This window comes from Lates calcarifer, linkage group LG12 (genome assembly GCF_001640805.2).
Source record: "Lates calcarifer isolate ASB-BC8 linkage group LG12, TLL_Latcal_v3, whole genome shotgun sequence".
Lineage (NCBI taxonomy): Eukaryota > Metazoa > Chordata > Actinopteri > Centropomidae > Lates > Lates calcarifer.
Window position 1 is genome coordinate 26,410,363 of NC_066844.1, and position 21,142 is coordinate 26,431,504.

General features: G+C 43.2%; 1 protein-coding gene and 1 long non-coding RNA gene across 2 annotated transcripts in view; one reads left to right on the forward strand and one right to left on the reverse strand.

Moving 5' to 3' along the window:
- LOC108884831 (uncharacterized) overlaps nt 1-16,597 on the forward strand; it is a 70,164-nt gene extending 53,567 nt beyond the window's left edge. The window contains exons 4-5 of the long non-coding RNA XR_001961127.2: nt 14,330-14,434; nt 16,106-16,597. This is a non-coding gene — a long non-coding RNA (uncharacterized LOC108884831). The remainder of the gene's footprint in view (nt 1-14,329; nt 14,435-16,105) is intronic.
- gli1 (GLI family zinc finger 1) overlaps nt 1-21,142 on the reverse strand; it is a 45,452-nt gene that overhangs the window by 18,930 nt on the left and 5,380 nt on the right.

The following is a 21,142-nucleotide window of genomic DNA, read 5'->3' on the forward strand; positions in this document are numbered from 1 at the left end:
AATAATCTGTTCGGTTTATAGAAAGACCGCAGTGATTATAAGAAAAATAATAATCCTAACAGTCTTGGGTGGGCAGGCGATATTTATAGCAGGCCTGCTGCTACTTATATTCCTTAGCTGTATAACACAGCTGGAAGTGAGGGAGGAGAGAGAGGAGGTGGAAAACTCGTGAAGAAAAAGAGACAGAGGAGAGAGAGACAGAGGGGCTCCAGGGGATGGAGGGGGAGAGAGTGTGTGCTCGAGCGGGGGCGGATATCCAACGCATGTGTGCGGCTGAGACCAAGACAGACAAAGAGGCAGAAAGAGAGACATAGACGGAGAGCACACTACGTGAGCGTGCGACTGTGTATTTATGCGCGTGTGTGTGTTTGCGTTTGGTGTGTGGGGGGAAACCGCGACGTAGTCCCTCCAAACGACGACGGCGGCAGACGAGGCCCACGGGCCACCAGACGAACACAGTGACCACAGCTCTGAGAGCCTCTCACAGAGAGGGAAACAAGCAGAAATATGACACAGACAACAGAGAAATAAACAGGCAGGATTAATTAGGAGAAAAACAGAAATGGGGCTTTTCAGTGACTGGTAGGTAAATACATGGCCATGCAGGCAAATTACCTGATTATCTATGATGCATATTAAAGCAGCCAAGATTTAAAAGGCCAAGAGTACGCTGTCTTTAGTCAGATTTGTTTTTCTCTCCCACAAAAACACACAAATCAAACCTAAAATATGTCAGACTTCTCAATAAATCAGTGTTAAATGTTGTCTTACTGCTAAGAGCCTTATAACTAAGAGTTTTACACACTGAAACTTGAGCCAAAGCAATCGTAAAATCCTGTAACACAAGCAGCCGTACAAGAATGTTTCAAAGTTTAAACAGGAAAAACCTGATCAAAGATTAAATAAACAGGAGCAAGAATCTGACCAAGCATTCAGTTAGTATAACTTCTGTTTTTCTGTTCTAGTCCCGACACACTTCAGGCTGTGCTCGAGGGTCAAGAACCACCTGAGCTTAAAACACAACAAAAACATTAACACTAGTTCCTAAACAATAAGCTCAGATCCAGCCTGACAGACCTGCACTGTACTGTAACCTGTACAGGCCTTAGTTCTCTCTTTTTGAATCCGTAAAACACTCCTGATCTGGTGCAGTTTGCAGACGTCATGTAACAGTCACCTGAAGCTGCCACATGGGGCTGATCATGTGCAAAAACTGAGCAGACACAACTGAAGTCCAGCTGTCACCGTGCTGCAAGAGCAGATGTTAGCCGTAAAGTAAAAATGAACACGGACAGTGGAGGGGAAAGTTCAGGTATTAAAGGAGTAGTCCACCAATTTAGTGTGGCACTCCCAAAACACAGATGGTTTAAAAAGTTGTTCAAACTTAGTGCCCACATTACCACAATGCAACTTATTGGAGATTCAAATACGTGGTGTTTAGTAGTTGCTAATGTAGCCTTAAACTGAGATGAGGAGAAATCTGCAGAGATCTGCTAAGCTTTCATTTTCAAACCTGTATTTTACACTTTGCTGTGTGAAGCCGGTGGAGTTCCCCTTTAACACAAACACATTCTGCCAGAGTCCGTCATTTGAAAATCCTGATAAATGAACCAGACAGCGCTCTGGAAAATTATGAGTTCTAAACAAATCCTGTTGTTCTGCAAAGCACACACACACACACACACACACACACACTCTCTGTGTGTTTTATCTCTCTTTCTCTCCTCAGCATGTAAACTGTACTTAAATTTGTCCCAGCAGCTGAACATACATGTGGAGACTTGTCTTCATCACTTCACAGTTGTATGACTAAACATGCACACCTGTCTGTGTGTGTGTGTGTGTGTGTGTGTGTGTGTGTGTTGCCTCCTTGTTAAGGGTCATTGTGTTATACAGCCTTATATCATCACTTTCACGCTTGTGCCTCCCCTGCCTCCTCTCCCGCTTTGGCTCCTTCTTTTTCCCACTATCTGTCCTCCTCTTCTTGCTCTCTTCACCTTCCCAACAAGTCAAAGAGAAGCCTTTTAATTTTTACAATGTTACAATTGCTTATGTCTGGGTTTTTAATAAATAATATACAAAAACTTCAACCCGTCCTCTGCAGAGAATGCGCTCACCCCACAGCTCATCTCCCTCGTTCGCCTGCAGTAAACTGTAAATCATAGGAGAACTGATGACTGCTGCGATCTGATGACAAATTTGATGATGCAAAACAGTAGAGATGAAGATGATGTTCTCCTTTTTCGTTCTGCTTGCCATTTAGTTAAACAAACCTCATCAATTTACACAGTGAACAAATTACAGAGCAACTATTTGGATCATACACACTCAGACGTACTGTGAAATGTGCACCTCTCCTGTGTGGTCTGCCTCAGAGCTGCTGACTTCATAACTAATATATCGCAGGCGTTTAGTTTAATACCCAGATGTTGGTAGGGGCAAGGCATCCGGGCCTGCGTTAGCTTTTAATTGGCTGGGATCCCTGAGCTGATGTTTGGGGCTTAGCATGTGACTAACACACACACACACACACAGAAAAAAGCGCCCACACAGACACATATGCACGCACAAACACACTTTCCCTGAACGAATGAAAGGGTTGGCCGGGCTCTGACGGGGCGGCAGTCTCATACGCTGTCAGGAAGAGACGAGTCATGGCTGTCCAGAGGAGTCTACAAACTAAACAAACGCAGACAACACACACACACACTCAAACACACAAACACACATATAAACACACACCCATGCACATACAGACACAGAGATCCCAGGACTGACTGACGCCACGCTGCTGACTGCTGCACTGAGCAGCGGCCATGATATCTGCCGAGTTGTTTATTAAAGCTCGAAATGAAAAGATGCATGTTAGAGAGAGAGAGAGAGAGAGAGAGAGAGAGAGAGAGAGGGAGGGGGGAGGGGAGAAGGAAAGAGAGGCGGGGGTGAGAACTGTGAAGCAAGAATTGCAGAATGATTCTGCTACATTAAATCTCTTTGACACAAATTACACATCCACTTAAGCAAGGTGATTGTTGGTGTGTGTGTGTGTGTGTGTGTGTGTGTGTGTGTGTGTGTGTGCGCGCGCTTCTATCTTTGTGAGGCCATGTATTGACCCTACAGAGTGAGGACACTTTGGGAAAGTGAGGACATTTTACCTGGCCCTCACAACTATATGTGACTGTTTGAGGGTTAAGATTTGGTTTTAGGGTTCAGGTTAGAGTTAGGTTTCCGTTGTGTGTGTGTGTGTGTGTGTGTGTGTGTGTGATAGAGAGAGAGAGAGAGAGAGAGAGAAAGAGAGAGAGAGTATGCGTCTTGAGTTCCCACCAGGGCTGTAATTAAGTGGCATTAACATAACTAAAAGGCAACAAATCAGATAATCAGCTGGCTGTGAATTGGAGGGGTGAGAAGCTTAAAACACACACACACACACACACACACACACACACTGATACTCATTGTTGTAGACCCATTTTAGGTTTTGCTCTCATATAAACAGGCACACAAACTTCTGAGATCAAAAACATATGAGGAATTTCAACAATCTAAACTGCAGCTCATTTAAATTGATTGTGAAATCAATCCTTAAGTTGGGAACACGTTTACAAGATTTTCTAATTTGTAGCTGCGGGAGACCACACACATAAAGAATGTCTTCACCAGTTTTGTCACTTATTGTAACTCACTGAAGTGTGGGCTCCACACATTACCCAACAACAAGATTTCAGACTGACCTCAGAGCTGTCACTCAAACATTTCTTTTGATTCTTTGGAGCAGCCACTTGTTGCAAGCACGCATGTTTTTCACCACTTGTTTTGTACACACTACTAGACTTTCAAGAAAAACAAAGGGATGGAGAGAACAGAGTCTGGCTGTGAAAAAGGACTGAATGAGTACTTTCTGTTAGTCTTTGCAGGACTTTGTCGCATCAGTAAGCATCATGAAAAATTGACACGTGAATAATTGTTTGCCTGCATCAGCATGAATAAATGTTCTGAATAATTTAAACTACTTTTTATAATCTGTCTCTGCAGCAGCTACAGGGCTCCCACACACTACTGGACCCAGGTTAATTATATCAAGCACCCTGATGTCCAGACTAAAGACTATATGAAGACTGGGGAAGGTCATTGTTTGTTATTGGGTAATGCTACTCAGAGTGTTGCACGAAGACAAAATAGCTGTGAGTGGTCTACAAACATCTGTGAGTCCCTGTAAATACCTCTGTATGGTGTGTATTCAGAATACACGAAGGTATGAATCCAAAACTCTAAACTCTAAATTTTACTCCAGAACATCTTTGATCCTTCGGTTTAGGCAACAAAAGCGTATGTAAATTAACATTTTGTCATTATGTTAATAGAAAATCTAATCCAGCTGCAATCAGATTTCCTGTAAAACACATTTGCTGTTGCTACTTAGTTGGATATAAACGTCATTTCTGGGAGACTGGGTTTCATTCTTGCTGACTGCAGAGGTAAATCAACAGCCAGTGGCAGTAATGAGTTCTTAAAAATACCAATGCAACAATAGAAGCGAAGAAAAACCTAACTGAAAAGAATTTTAACCTTCTTTACAAGTGCTTCATGCATTCAGTGTGTTTTCTGGGCCGTGGGGACACAGGTGTGTGTTCTGGCGAGAAACACTGAATGTAAACAAAAACTCTGTTTGCTTACAATGAAAACTGCGCAGGGTACATTTAACATACAGTATGTTAAGTGAGGAAGAATGAGCGCCAGACAGTTTTCTACTTTCAGCTGGAACCAGTGCCGGTTCCCACATCAAATCTCAAATGCTTCACTGTTTCTCCGGCTTCTCTTGGTTGAGAAAGACGTTGTTGTAGAAGTATCACTGCTCCTGAAAAGCCCCAGAGGAAATATTTATGTGCCAGACTTCTTCTAAATGAGGTAAACTGATATCTTGTCCTTTGACACAACACACTATCGTCATCATGGGCTATATAAATGAAGTGGCATTACATCCGATTTGTGTTTACAGAGGAGTGGATAAACAAGCAGAGACCACTGACCCTTTTTACTAAATATAACCAGTTTTCTAAGAATCGCTGGTTCTCATTTACACTTGGTCATAGACCGGTCAGATAAAGTTGTTTCAGTGTCGGCCCAGTGCTGCAGTTTTCATCAGAAAATGTAGGGAGATGTTTTGCAATCACTGGAGTTTTCTGCTTTGTGTGCATGTAAACACTGATCCTATCTCATGCATGAGGAAGGGGCTCCCTTTCACTGCGTCTCAGCCCTAAATTCCACTCTGTATCTCCATGCAGTGCTCAGTGATGCGCAGGGAGCACACACACACACACACACACACACAAAACAGACGCACACGTAAACACTCGCCCTCTCTGATGCACACACTTACACACCGTGCACAACGCACACGTATTTACACGTAAACTATCATATATACACACAGAGGAGAGATGTTCATACACACACAGGCAGACGCGCACACACACACGTATACAAACAGACACAGACACACAGGGAGCTCAGCGGCTGATGGCCCTGATGACCCAGGGACCTGATGTGACAAACACAATAAGAACGGCAGAGTTTACGTCACCAGCTACTGAATGGCTCACTGAGGACACACACACACACACACACACACACAGCTTGGGTCTGTCCTGCTGTATTAATCCCTCTGGAGCTTCCTCAGAGCATTCATCCACAGTTTTATATACGATGATGTGCCTTATGACGTTTAAAACAAAAACAGACAACTGCTGCAGTTCGACTGGATGGGCTCTAAAGATAGATGATGGAAAATGAAAACTCTGATATATTCAAATTGGCTGTTAAGCTGCCAGTATGCTTCTTCAGAAGTGCCTGTCAGATGGTTGATTGGGTGCGGAAACTCCCTCCCACCACATTTTTCTGATGTCAGATCAGTGTCTGAACATTTCTGTGAGAAGTATCTCTATCACTTTTCACATGAACATTCAAGTTCAACACTGAGTGCTTTCACTGTGTCACTGTGTGTAAACAATTTTGTGCAGAATATTTTCAACCAACTCCAACCATACAACCGTTGGGAGTTGTCCAATGCATGCATGAACACTTACAGTGGCAATCTTTCCCATCTCCACCATCCATCCAATAAGAAATGAATGCAGTATAACTAAGAGGAAGTGGAATGAGATGAAAAGCAAGGAACAAATGTGTCCTATAATGAGCTGCTTTGTGTTTAGCTTTTGCTGGTTTTACTCTGTGTCATAAGTTTTCACAGCTGAAATTTTAAACAAATTCAAATTTACTTTGTTGTAATTAAAAACAGGTTATTACACTGCTCCTGAGAAGAAACACAGGATATTATTATGAAGAAATGTTAATATACACACTTAGACCCTGCTTAAAGACCCAAGCATCCCTAATATCCTCAGATACTCTCAATAAATAAAAATTCATTATGTAAACTCAATAAAAAACTGAGCTTTTGGACTTGATGTAGGGGAAATTAAAGATAAAAGGAGGCAGAGGAGAGTACACTTTTACCACTGTTTCCTGTAGAGAGGAAAAAAAGAAGTAGAGTGAAGTAAAGTGATTCACTTGAGATGGAAAAAATCTGGCGGCAGTAATGTTGCTGTGCAGCGAGTGACTCAAAGTCTGTGTGTGGTATTCATGCCCTCCTTTCTCTTTTACAAAGGGGGAGTGGGGGGAATGAGAAGGGGATAGAAAGAGAGAGAAAGACAGAGAGAGAAAGGTAGAAAAAATGAGACTGACAAAGGGAAACAACGGAAGAAAAAGTGAGTTGATGGAAGAAGAGACAGAGAAAAAGAGAGAGAGAGAGAGCGAGCAGGGTTGAGCGGCACTTATGCTTGAGCAGTCCTTTTGACTGACGAGAGAAGGATTGGAGACCCATTGTTGAAATCCCATTCCTCACTGTATTGACTGACCTTATCAATGCAGGGTCATCCGGAACAATGCTGAACGCTCCCAGAAGTTCTCACTTGTTCACAGCGTTGTGAGCCGTGACAAACAGAAGACACAGGTGTGAAATGTTGCATCTGTAAAACTTTTCCTGAGTTTCTACAAAGATCTGCTGTCTTTCACACTCGTGTATTAATGATAATATAAACACTGTGTATATTGTTTAGTTCCTGCTTTGGCACAACACTTGGTTGAAATGTATATTTCTTCATGAGGAAATATTTATTATCTTATCCAAAAATTCTGATTATCTGAGTCACAAACTGAAGTGTACTTATAAAAATACTAATTATTGATCATTATATTTCATTGTAACTTTTAATTGAATAATCATAATTGGTTCAACATTTTGGGAAATTCACTTATTAGCTGGAAACAGCCAGTCTGCCTCTGCCCAAATGTAACAAAATGCACTGAGTAGTGCCTTTAAAGCTCACTGATTAGCACATGGTTTTATGGGGGTTATCTGCTGGAGTATTTCTTGGCTGGAACCAAAAACAGGATGGATTTTATTACCTTCGGACAGAGCCAGGCTAGCTGTTTCCCCTTGTGTCAAGTCTTTGTGCTAAGCTAAGTGTGAAATGTGAAGGGTCAGGCTCTACCTTTCCTCAAGAAAGCAAATATGTCTTTCCCAAAATAACTGAACTGTTCCATCACAGATCAATAACCACCTGAGTCTGAGGATTTGAGAACGAACAGAATCAACACAAACCTACTCTATACTCTGTCAGTACTGTAGCACATCTCCAGTAACAGTACAGAGCTGAGTGCAATTAAATCCTACATGTTAAATCCCTCATGAATTTTGGATAGAGCTGCTGAACTTTTTATCATTCCCTCAAAGTCTGTGAAGGTTTTATCCATATTCCTCCAGGTCCGACGGGAATGAAAAAGAAAATTCCACCTGTGCGATGGAGAAAAAAAACCCTCCTCTTGGGTCACCAGACGTTTCTTATTCATTACCAGCTATAAAACCTAACAAAGAGAAGGCTTCTAGCCCTTCATCTGCCTCTTCACTCCCTCGCTCCCTCTCTCCCTCCAGCTCTTCATGGAGAACAGAGAGGGGGAATCATTCAGTGGCTGAAAAGGTTAAAGTCTCGCTGAGGGCTGGAGTTCCTGCGTCTGCCAGGGGCACCTGAAGAGGGGCAAACATTTACCGGCAAAGAAAAGAGGGGGAGAAAAAAAATCAACAGCTTGCCCGAGAGCTTCAGGGTCTGCGGTGAGTGGTGGTGTAGGGCTCTTGGAGAGTTTGTCTTGTAATTGAGTCAATTGTTGACCCCCTGTTCAGCCTGCCTCTGCAAAATTTGGGGAGGAAAAGCCTGCCGAATAATTAATGTTCTCTCTGCTTCTCTCCCTCTTGCTCTTCATCTATCCATCTCCTACTGCTCTTCACTTTCCCCCCTTCTCCTTCCCTTGTTTTCCGTTGTCTCAGAGGATAATTGTGCTGTGAGTCAAAGGCAGTCATTTAGGGAGGAGGGTGTGGGGAGGGGGCTGTTCAGGGATCTGCTGAGGCTTACAATCTTCTTTTCACCCCAAATCTTTCTTACCCCCACCAACACTCACCCTCGCTTCTCTCCTGCATTCTCCCCCTTTTTCATTCCTCCTTTTGTTTGCACCGTGGGATGAATTTTAATCACTCCGCTCTCCACCTCCGATCCCAGTTCCCCCTCAATTTTTTCCCTCTCTTTCCCCAGTCCGGCCACTCACTCCCTGTTTCAAACTTATATATCGAGCGCTGCAGCACCTTCTCTTCTTACCACTCCTCCACTGATCAGCCCCTCAAAGGACCTGAGAGAACAAGTACACAGATATAGCGCTTTGATGACGAGAGGAAGGGAGTATTTGTCACTCCAGGTTTAGCACAGGCCAAATGTCTTTAACGGGGACAAGCGAGAGTTGTGGCGAGAGAGGAAGAGAAAGATGGCGAGAATGACAAAAAGAGGGAGTTTTGGGGAGGAGGGTGAGGGGAGTAGGGAGGCAGGACAAAGAGAGGAGGGTCGCATTCTGTTTGTGAAGAGCGATCATTTTTAAATGCCTCCTTCATTTGAGAACACTTTGTTTGCACAAGGGCTCTAGTGTTGTGCTCCTATTGTGGCGACTTATCCCGAGGGACAGTGCAAGTCAGGGACACTGTTGTCATTCACATTTACTAATTAGCAGGTGCTCTTCACAAGAAAAAGGTGCATTAATACAACTTTAAAAAGTGAGAGTAAAAACATATTATCATGAAGTGTAATATCCACTGAAATTACTGAGTAAAAGAAGTCACAGAACAAGTGCCAGGATTAAAAGCTAAAGGCCGACACATGTAGCTTCCTGACCAGCCAAACGGTGACACTTAATGATAGATTTTTTTCTTTTACAAGGTCCCACAGTCCTTCCTCATTTCCTCTCCGCAGGCCACAGGCGGTCAGCCTGCACATTTGTCCCACTCTTACTGCCTGCACCAGCTGAAGCCATTTACAACAGACATGAGAGTCAGACAGCTCCTTTACAGTCTTTACAGTGAAGTCAGCTACAAGTTCATTGACATACACACACTGAACTGAACTCCTGATCTTTGTGCTATGATTGTGTTTATGTTGGCAGAGGTGGAAAGTAACTAATGTCCAGTTTATTCTACTTTATACTTACATAAAGTAAATATTTCATATGATCATTTCCAGGCTTACTGTTTTGCTTTCTGTCTGTTGCCTAAGGTTAAGTGAGGATTTGTAGATCTGTAAATAAATCAAAAACTTTTTTAGGATTAAACCACTCAGCAGAAAATAAAGTGGAATAAAATGCTGCTTACAAGTAAATGCTTAATAATCCAATAATCTGGGTATTATAACAGCATAATAGGGGAATTTTTGTATAATATGTGCTTTCACTTTTGATACTTAAACATATTTTGCTGATAATACTTCAGTAATTTCACTTTGAATGCATAACTTTTATTTATACCTGAATACTTTTATGTCGTGGTGGCCTAACTGCTGATTTTCAAGTCAAGGATCTGAATACTTCTTTCATACTTTCACACCTCTCTGTAGAATAACCTGAGGAGTGAAAGGAAAACCTCCTTTCATCTGTTGTTACTCAGGGAGAGTCAGATCCTAACTTTCTCTCTCTCTGTCTCTCTCCATTACTCGCTGCCCTCCTTATGGAGTGTTTGTTAGGAAATCCTGAACAAACCGTGGCTGTTTGTTCTCTCTTTGTCAATGACGGGTTTTTATAGACTTCTACTATTGACAATTGCGCGACTCCTGTTGGCCTCACACAAGCTGGATAACGCTGTGCAAATAGGTGTATGTACACACACATTCACAATCTGTCCAAAACACACTCGCAACCTGCGTCCGATTCACCCAGAGCACAGTGTGGGGGAAAGATAAGTGAGATGGAGACTGATTCATCTTACATCAGTGGAAATGGTTATAAAAGTATAAAACCATAGGTATTAATATGCTGCCATCTAATCCATCTTCTGGGAGGACTTACAACAAGACTGTGAGTCTTGGCTGCAGAGGTTTTGTGCCATTCAGCCACCTGGACTGAGGTCGAAAAGGTGTTGGATTTTCCTTATGGAGCCTTGGTCATTTTTTAGGAAACACAAAAGGCTTATTGATGATTTAACCTTTCTTTAAACACTGTCTGTGGCCCTGACTGAGGACAGGAGTGACCATACAGCGTGTGTCTCCAGAACACCTCAGTTACATCTGTAAAGTAGCAGCTGAATCAAACAGGAGAGAGGAGGACTCTCCAGATTCCTTGACTGTGACTCAGAGCAAAAGGGGGGAGCTGAAAAGGGGGAGGCAAAGAGAGAGGGAGAGAAAGTAGTGAGAGTTTGACAAAAAAACACACAGGGAGCGGAGCAGAGCTTCTGGGTCAATGGAGGAGATCATGGATGCCAGTAGGGGGCTCAGCCTTCAGCACAATAGACCCCCAACTGAGACAAGACCCTTAATACCCATACTCCTATTTCACACATCTTTTCAAAGAACCCACACAACCCACATCCACCCCCCACCCCCCACCACCATACTCTGGCCGTGCCCTGTGATTGCAGCTGGGTGACAATAGCGAGAAAACCCTCAGTGGTGCAACTGGGGGCTGTCCAGGGACTCACGCAGGGGCCATCAGGACACCTTGTCTTTGTGTATTGGAAGACAATAGCAACATCTCAGGAACAGTAGTAAAAGCTTCCTCTGTCCTGGCGGGGAGCTGTTAGGAATGACAGGGGCATCAAGTGTCGGTGATAAATGGGTCATTATCATCTGATCTGAGGTGGAGTGTGGGGCTGATAATGAGTCTCTGTGTCAAAATCACAGTTACCAGCGAGAGCCTGTTGTGCTGCCACTCAAATGACTGATGCAACTGTTTGAGGACAATAGGTGTTAGTCAAACCGAAGCCTCCTGGATAATGGAACTTAATCAGCACTAAAGGAAAGAACACGAAACAAGACATGGATACTGTATAATAATAATCATAATTCAGGCCAAAACAAGATCCACCACTGAAATCTTCAAAAACTGACTCCTGTACTTATTAATGCTCTTAAAGTCTTTAGGGTGTGATCCAGACGGTGCAGTGACAGAGACATGCAAACATTTCTCTTTCGCCAGAAAAAAAAAACATCTTGAAAAAACTAATAGTTGGGAGCGGGGAGGAAAAATATACCTCAACATCCTGGGCAGCTCTGAGGGAAATTCTGGCTCAGACCCAAACACTGGAAACAGGGTGAAGAAGGCTGGGCTTTGTGGAGCAACGGTGTAGGGAGCAAAGTGAGGGGTGTTAGGTAACTAAGAAATAATTTACACTGGCAAACGTGTGACTATTAGTAAAAAGAGTGAGTTTTTTTTATACCAGGCTTTTAAGATACTTTTAGAAAATTAGATTTTTTACATGTAAACAGGGTTGATTTTATTTTTAAATCTGATTCTCTCTTTCTACTCAAACCAGCACTGCAACAAAACTTGCCTCTTGCCTGCTGAAGGAGCTCATTGCATCAGAACCCTTAGGGCATTATCTGGCTAACAAACTAGCCCTCAGTCATGACCTAGCTTAGCTCCACTAGCCTCTCAACCCAGCTACTGGCCTCCACTCAAGCAGACCCCCTCCTCCATTTACAAGGCCCTTCAGTAGCCGGCTGGTTGCTAGACAATGTGCTTGGTTATGTGGGTTATGTAAAGACCCTCCTGCACACAAAAGCCAATGTGGGCGCCTGTTATGTGCAACTCTTCAGAGCCCCGGGTCAGTTAGCAGAAGAGCTCTGGCGCTAACACTCCAAGTTAAAAACGTTTGCTCTTCAGTGTGTTTACTGAGAGGAGAGGAGAGGAGAGGAGGAGGAGGAGGAGGAGGAGGAGGAAGAGAGGAGGGATAGTGCAGTGAATTATCTTCTACTTGCTAATTTCACTTTTACACCAGCTTCCACTTGGCTGAGGTTAGAACAACTCCCTTGTTGACCTGGGGGTGTATTAGAGGTTGTGTTAGGAAAGCTGAGTGTGTGAATGCACGTCTTTTCATGTGTACGTACAGTATTTACATATATACTGTGCTTATTCTTCTAGTGACAGTGACTAATTATTATCTATCAAATGTAAAGTGATGACATTTTTTCATGTTGGTCTTGAGTCTCAAAAGGTTTTCATTTACTTTTATGTAAAGGTCATGGTAATCTTGTTAGGTAAGAAGTATTAACTCCTCTGAGACTATCAACACAGCACGAGGCTGAACTGAACGCTGTCAGATTAACAAATAAGCAACAGAAACAGAGTAAAACAGGCAGGAAATGATGTGTCAGGCTTATTAAAAGAGCATGGATGAAACTGAATATCTGTTAACATGCTTAGAGGCGGTGAGAGAAAAATGAGGAGAAATGATCGATCAGAGGAGGGAAACACAACATTTATTTGTGTGCGTAGGTGATAACAGACAGCAGGAGCCCTCAGGCAATGACATGGTGGTAAGCCACACACCTCAGACACACCACCAGTCTGCTCTGATGGCCAACCAGCAGGGGAAGAAGTAGTGAGGTAAAGCAAGCCACTGTATGTGTAAAAAGTTCAACGTAAAGACACACAGCTCCCATTGATGTTTGGATACCACAAAACTGTCTCCTAACATGCTGCCTGTGAGTGATCAGGCATGATGTGGAACCACATAAACACGCCAGTCCTGCCTGTGTGGAATTACACAAGTGAACAGGTCGGTTTCAGGAGAAACCACAGAGTTAGTTTCCTGAGTCTGAAAAACAGAGCACGTAAAATACGACTGAGGACATTTGTTAATGTGAAGACTTGTTTTCAAATCGAACACCACGTTAACTCCTTTTAACGGATGATTTATTGTTACCACCAGGTTCCCTCTTAAAAAGATTCAAAACAAATACAGAAGTATATTGAGAGAGGACATTTTAACTATTATCTGCCACACACTTTTCCTGTCTTTATCTCAGTTTGGTGAATTAACAGTTGTACACTAATAAACAGTGCTGGTGATGTGCAAGTATCATGTGTACAAAATGTTTATTTTCCTTTGCAACAAGAGCCGGTGAATGTTTTATGGAGTCTTTTAAATTTCTGAGAGTCTCCACCGACATTCCCAGAGATAAAACTCACAAAGACAAAGTCGTGTTTAGGCAACCTGAGATGAACCTGGACTGCAGTGAACTCCTGCTAATTGAATTTTTCATCATGTTCTAGACAATCACCTCCACCCACAGAGAGATAACGCTCATATCTCTGAACATCTAAACACACACACATACAGGAAGGCGACCAGGAGACTCACAGACGTATAGCCACTTACATGCACATACACTCACTCTGACACCCAGTCACCCTCACACAAACTCGGCCTGACAAGCTGGAGCATGTGTGACAGAGCTCGTTGGTTGGAAACAGACATCCCTCTGCCCCCGAGGCTCAGCTCTATCCCACAGGAAGCTGGAGTGTGAGCTGGGACACACAAGATGCGGGAGGAAGGAGGGGGGAGGGGGAGGAGAGGGGAGGGGGTACAGCCATAAAGACTCAGCTCACCATCGACTGGAACATTTTTTATTTGTAATTAGAATGTAATGCCACTGATTTGCTTCTCAAGTTACTTAAATGTTGATTATAAGAGATGGATGAGCATAAAATGGCAGAGACAGGCGTCTGACATGTAGGTCAACCATAAAGGTTCCTGGCACACAACACGAGTTGTTGGGCGGTTCGCTGAACTATCAGGAACCCAGCTGTCATTGTTGTATTTTGCTCCACTGACAACCCTGCAACACTGACCTGTCAAGGAACTCCAGTTTAGGAGGAAAAGTTTTGTGATCATTGGATTTGTTTTACTGTGTCACAGCTTCTTCTTCTTCTTCTTCACTGTCTGAATTTTCACTGTGTATCATCTAAGAACCAATGGACTGCTCAAGGGCGATGGAAAGCGATGACCTTCTCCAGCCCAAACTCCAGTTTTCATGAGGAGGAGGACTGACTTCAGATGCTGAGTGATTTTGTGGTGAGTGGACCAGTTTAACTTTTTAGAAGATACGCTTGTTTGCTTTTTGCAGAGAATTAGATGAGAAGATTGATTCCACTTCAAAGTCTGTTCTGTAAATATGAAGTTACCACCACCAGTCTGCTAACGTAGCTTAGCACAAAGACTGGAAACAGTGGGAAACAGCTAGCCTGGCTTTGTCCAGTTCTATCAAAATCCACCTACCAACACCTCTTCAGCTCACTAACTGAACATGTTGTCTGTCTTCTGTTGATCAGGTGATCTGTTACCAGCCAAGAAATAGTTTGGTACATATTATAACAAATTAAACTACAGTTAATTCCTGTCACGCTACTCTCTAGTATCAAATTTTGCATCATACATCATATCCACATATGGTGACAGAAGTTGTACTTTGCTTCCTTAACTCCCCTCTAATTGCTCTCACCACTTAATGACCAACACACTGTAAAGTGAGAGCTGTGCACATCATCTGATGCAAAACACAAATGACAGTGATGTTACTGTGTCATGCTGTTAATGAGCTGTATTAGCTCCTCACCAGATATTTCTGATACAGTTCTCCTGGAATTAGCTGAAGCAACGGTCAGTTCACATTTAGACAGAAGTTCATGAGTAACAAATTATTGCTCTTACAAATACAAATTCAAATTCATAAGCAATAAAATGCAGCCCTGCCCTCTTACAATACACTCTTAACATAAACATTTAACATTTAACTGTTATCTTTACCATTATCAGTCATTTGTGGCCACAGTGTTAAAAGGAGCTTATCCCTGTTAAATAACATATTTTAGACAAAGGTCTTAACAGTGTACTGATCAGATTACACTACCTGACACAAGCAAGTACAACAAAGGCCCAAAAGTTCAGCTAATCACCAACAACTTCCTTCCTCACTCAACTTCCACATCTGGGACCCTTCGCCCACTGTACGCTCAAGCACATGCATACAACCCTTAACATTCACACAGACACACTGACACGCTCTGAACGCACAAGTGCTCACCACATTTCTGCTCCACAGCTGCACGAGAAGACGAGAGTCGATAAATAACCCTTTTGAATGGGATCCTGTGGGTTTCAGTGTTTGAAACTTTGAACATCCAGCGATTGTTCTCTACAGCAAAACAAATTTCCGCTCATATCCCAAATGAAGTGTTGCTCTCACCACGCTGAGAACTCAAAAGACAGTTTTGTATCCGTCAGTCTGTCAGCGCACCAGGGCTTTTAATGGACTACAGGTGCCAGCTAATAAGGGGCCAATAAATGCGCCGCAGCAGAACAACTGCCTGTCCTGTCCTGAATAGAAGTAACGGGAACAGAGTGACGGACAAGGAGGTTCCACTGCTGGGGAAATAATCAGCAGTCGGGAAAGTCACAACCTGCTGCGGAGTCGTCAGATTAGGAGGCTGTATGTTATTCTTATCAGCAGAGAGTACAGTGTGCGAGCAGTACTCTTTCCATTAATATAAATGCAAACATGAACAGCGCTCAACAGATAACTGGGACCAAAACAATGTAAACTTAACCTACTTAATAAACTGTCGGTCAGTGGGTGCTGTGGCTCTTAAATATTTAAAGGACTTTATGGACTGAAAGTTTAATATCCCGCAGAATGTGATGTCTTTTCATGTGTTCATTCTTACAGTCTCCTCTTTTTTTTTTCAGGATCTGGGGCGTGGTGGGAGGAGCTCGAGCTTTTCCCAACATGCACCCCGCACAGGTCGCCAGTCCATCACAGTGCGAACACACAGCGTTGTACTCGGTGTGAAAAGAAAAGTGAGCGTGGATCCCTGTTGACCTTCTGTGTATTCAGCTGAGTCTGGTCCCATAAGCCCAGCATAAATGCCCAGCATGGTACCTCGATCCTCCCTGCCGTCCAAAGACCAAGAGACTCACTCTCACAGCCTCGTCCTTTCACTGTACCCTGCCCTCTCTCTGTCTCTTCCCCACATTCACAGGAACAGTGTCTCTCCCCCACCAGTCACTCTTCCGTTGTCTCACGCTCTCCTCAAACTTCTGTTAGCAGGTGCATTACTGTGTGAGCTCCTGTCCCACGGGCTCACCCTGCTCTGCCCCCCCACCCCGCCTTTGGCATAAAGACAGTGATGAGGACAAGAGGAGCATCAGGAGAAAGAAGTACAGGAGGAGGAGGAGGAGGAGGAGGAGGAGGAGAGGACAACAGCTCCGGACCTGAAAAAACAACAGCTGCGACAGCCGCATTGTCATTCCAACATTTGTTTCATGCTGAGTGCAGCAGCAGGTCAGTTCACGGCATGGGAACCACAGAGATAATGCCATTTTGCATCCTCACTCGCACCATTTTGCATCCACAGCTTAAAGAATAAGTTACATATGGTAGAAAGGAGTGTAGAGCTGCAACGACTGGTGGAACTGAATAATAGTTTCAGTCATTTTTAAGCAGAAATGTAAACTCTTTTAATGTACATTTCTGATTAGAAAAAAATACAAACCTATCCTTTAAGTGACCTGAATTCTACAAAATAAAAACCTTGAGATCTATCCAGTCACACTGGGCCAACTGGCATTTTAAATCAATATTAACATCCTCTCCAATCATGCTGAAACTCTGTGGTCACCAAACAGAAGCTCTCCTCAGCAGAGCAGCCAGAGTGTGAAGCCTACCACAGCCATCACACCTGCATCCATCCACTCACAACGCGTAGGTGAGCTGTTTCTGCTGGTCTCCTCCTGGAGAAGTGACCTGCAGGGAGCTTTGTGTGTGGCCAAAAACAGCAGCTCACCGACGCTCAAGAAACAACAAATTGTCCTTAAGATTTTAACATCAAGAACAGCGTTCAGCTACCAGCTGTGCTGCCGTGTCACCTCACTCCTGTTTTACTGAAATTCTATCAACGCGCACGCTCTCCTCAGCGTAACCGTGGAAATACAATGTACTATGTGGCTTTCCAACCTTGGGCTGCTCCTATACATGGGAGGCCATGTTTCATGTTTCACCACACACACTATAATCATGTGTGCCTCAGAGTCTTTCTTTACTGGCTCTCTTTTTGTTAGTTATTGGCTACCAGGAAATGTAGGCCCTGCTCATGTAATTAATGGGCACAATTATGTAATTGAGGAGTGGTCTGCAGTTTGCTGCAAATAGGACCAGATGTCCCGGCATGGGCCTGCCAGTCAAGAGACTCAGTTGTTCTGATCACTTACAGTGGGGTCAGCGCCTGTACCAAGACCCAGCTCGCCCCCACGCAGTTACCCAGACCCCCTTTTCTTTCACTTGTAAATAAAGACTTAATGGTTTACAAGGCTTCCAATAACCATAATACCTTCAGAGCGAATTAGCTCGCAAAGCAGCCAGACACACGGGCTGAAGTGAACCGAGACTGCTGGGAAGAAGCAGCACTCCCACACACACTCCCTGTTTTAATTTCAGGGATAATGTGTGTTTTACTGTTGTTTTTTTAAAGATACACATTTTTTGTGATGAAAGCCGTGGCACAATCTGAAATCTGAAGATAAATGATCTGTGTTCATACTAATGCAGCTACCTGTTTACTTCCCCCTGGCTTCTCATTGTTGTAGTGTGTATGCATGCACAGACATGTGTGTGTTTGTGTCAGCACATTATCGTGGTGAACCAGCCTCTAAATTTGACGTTTAGATTGTTGTCCTGCTGCCGGCTGATTTACATGCTGCTTATGTCATCGCTCGCTGTGAAAGAGAAAACCTCCCTGTTTTCAAAACTTACAGGCCTTTCAGCCGATAAGTAGGACACAACGTGAGGAAGAGCTCAAGCCAATGTGAACTGTTTAATGAAACGAGGTGAACTAATTGTACAACACTTAGTTTCACCAGGTCACAGAGCTTCAGTCTGTTAAAACTCACACTGAGGAGGAAGGACGAAGATTCATTTTCTATTTGCTGCCACGCTAAGCTGACACCACCGGGTCTGTCCGCTGTGAGCAGCTTAAATCCAGCCCTGAATCTCCACTGTGAAAAACACGGCTTGGTAGCTGGTTGTTGAGTGAGCTACTCTCCTTCATCCTAAACATCAGGGAATCTATTCGAAGGCTAGATGTGGGCCCGGATCTTTCTCATGCTGAGCTAAACAAACAGTCATTGCTGGCACGGAGAACAGAGGAGCCAGAATTATGCCTTATCTGATCCAAGTTCTTGGAGTTGAGATGTGAATTGTGTCTGTCATTTCTCGAGAACAAACTTCTTCTTGGAGGTTTTATTTTTGAAAGAGAACAGAAACTGCAAAATGCCAGAACAATTTCTGGCTTGTGAAAACTTCTGTTTGTTCAAAACAGCCATGTTGTAGCTTCCAGTGACGTCTCAGTGCTAAAAACAAGACAGGCGTTATCTAAATGAGAAATACGAAAGACAAAGCCGAGGTTGCTCAATAAGTGTAGTTCAGTCAGGCAGGGCAGGGCCAGGCAGTCAGTCAGCCAGTCAGGACGGTTGAGTTGTAAATGTGTTCCAGCAGGAAAAGCCAAGCTTCAGAGCAAGGCGAGCAGTCTGGAGTCGGCAACTTTCCCCTGCTCCAGCTAGCGCACCGCCCTCCCTGCAGCCCACCCAAGAAGCAGCCCATGGGCATAAATTTGAGAGCCTGACTCGCTGCGGATTTAAAACAATCTGCATCTCTCTCTCTCTCTCCCTCTCTCTTACTCACTCCTCCACATTCACTATGAAATGTTTCACCCTTTACTCTCTTTTGCCCTTCTTTCCTTTCCAACAAATTCCACTGTTAATGAAAACGGAAAGTTCTTTCTCATAGTGTGCCAATAATATTATTTTTCTAACAGCTTAATTAAACTTGCAAATATGCAGCAAATGCTGGGGACCTGTATTTTTCTGTTACTGTACAGCGTCCATAAAGGATTCTTCTTCCTCTCTGCCGTAAAAGAAGACGGCAGCAAAGCTTTGTTGAAAGAAAGTTAATTACATCTCACAAAACACAACCTTCCAATAGTTTGTTGTTTCCTGAAGGGAATTATTTTCTCAATAGCAACTTCAACACAAGGGAGACTGCTAGTTTCCATTTACGTTTTATGGCAGTGGACCACAGGGAACATAACTGTAAACAATGTTTGATGCTACAGAAGAAAACATCCAGTTAGTTCGCTTCAGTTTAGGCTATCACAAAACCAACAAAACAAGCACACCACATCACTTTTCTTAATCATGTGCTGTAGAGCTCTTCCGTCTAAATGGGTTCGGTTTGGTCGCAGATGCTTCTCCTTAAAAGAGGATTTATCATTCTGTGTCTGTAAGGGGGAAAAAAACCCAACAGATGTAACTTATAACCTAAAATGAAGGTGCCGAGTTTTCTCTGAATCACCAGCGAGAGTCTGTGACTTTCCATACGGAGCCTGAGGTCTGATCAAAGCGCTCTGCAGACTGAATGTCATGTTGGATCTGTTGTAGTAAATATGAGGCTGTTTGACTGAGGGTGCAGTTACCTTTGACCCACAGCAGATTCATGTCAGTGTATCAGTGACGGCCGGGCCTGCATTTGGCTTGCTTGGTAGTAAGTCATGCGTGTGTCAGTGTGCTGCATCCATGCATGTGGACTGACTTCCTGTTATGGCATCTGATCTGGTTAACGTGGCATCAGCAAGCCACTGTAGATTCTCACAACTGTCACTTACTTACAGAGCAAGGAAACAAGAATAGAAAAAGACGTGAGAGGGCTGAGCAGCCAAGGAAGAGCGAGAGGAGAGAGAATGAGAAAGCTGAAAACGACAGAGGAGGGAGATTTATAGAGACCAGGAGACACAGAGGAGACGAGAAGCAACAGAAAGAAGAGCAGGAAACAAACAAAGAGAAAGAAATTTCATCTTTTTTTGTGGGTCTGGAAGACTGACCACACTGGTCTTTTTTCATAAATATACAGTATGAAGCAACAATGCCAGCGTGGTTTGGGCCATCCATTGTTTAAAATTTAGTTTTTGTGACTCTGTAAACCTGGAACACATTGAGATGGCCTTCATTATACATAAAAAACATATACAGCTGGATACAGTTTAGGGTAAATGCACATAAACTCCATACACTCAGTTTCCAGAATCGTGAATAGCTGCTCCACCAGATCACAGATCTACAGTTTAGAGTTTGAGAAAATGCTCTCTGGCTTTAGAAGACGAGGTTAGAATACGTCCTCTGGACAGAGCTACTTTGTCATTTTCTCACTGGTAGCAAACTGGATGCTACAATTGTATTATGAGACAGGACTGGCTAGCTGGTTAGCATGCTAACTACTGTAGATAGAAATACAGGCAAAACAAAAGTTAGCATTGGTGTTGCTCTAGAGAGACAGCTCTTGGCCAGTAAAGGAATAAAGTTTGATGAAGAAACTTTTTGTTTCTTCTAGACTGGTAAATCAACACTGTTATGCTATGTGCTATGTCGGACAGCACATATTTACATATGTATACACTTTATCAGTTTTCATATATTTTAAACATGTCTATATTCAAACTAAGATAATGCTCAGTAAATGAAACAAAGCTCAGGACTGTACTGCTCTGTTAATAGTACTGCAGCATCAAATAAGAATGTACTGAATGAAATATAACATATATCTTACAGCATCTTTGACCATATCAAACATACGAAACATGCTGAATGCAGCTGGATGACTCAGAACATTTGTCTCTGTTTCTTAATCGATTAATATCTAGATTATATTTTGTGTACATTGAGGAGAGTGTGTGGTAT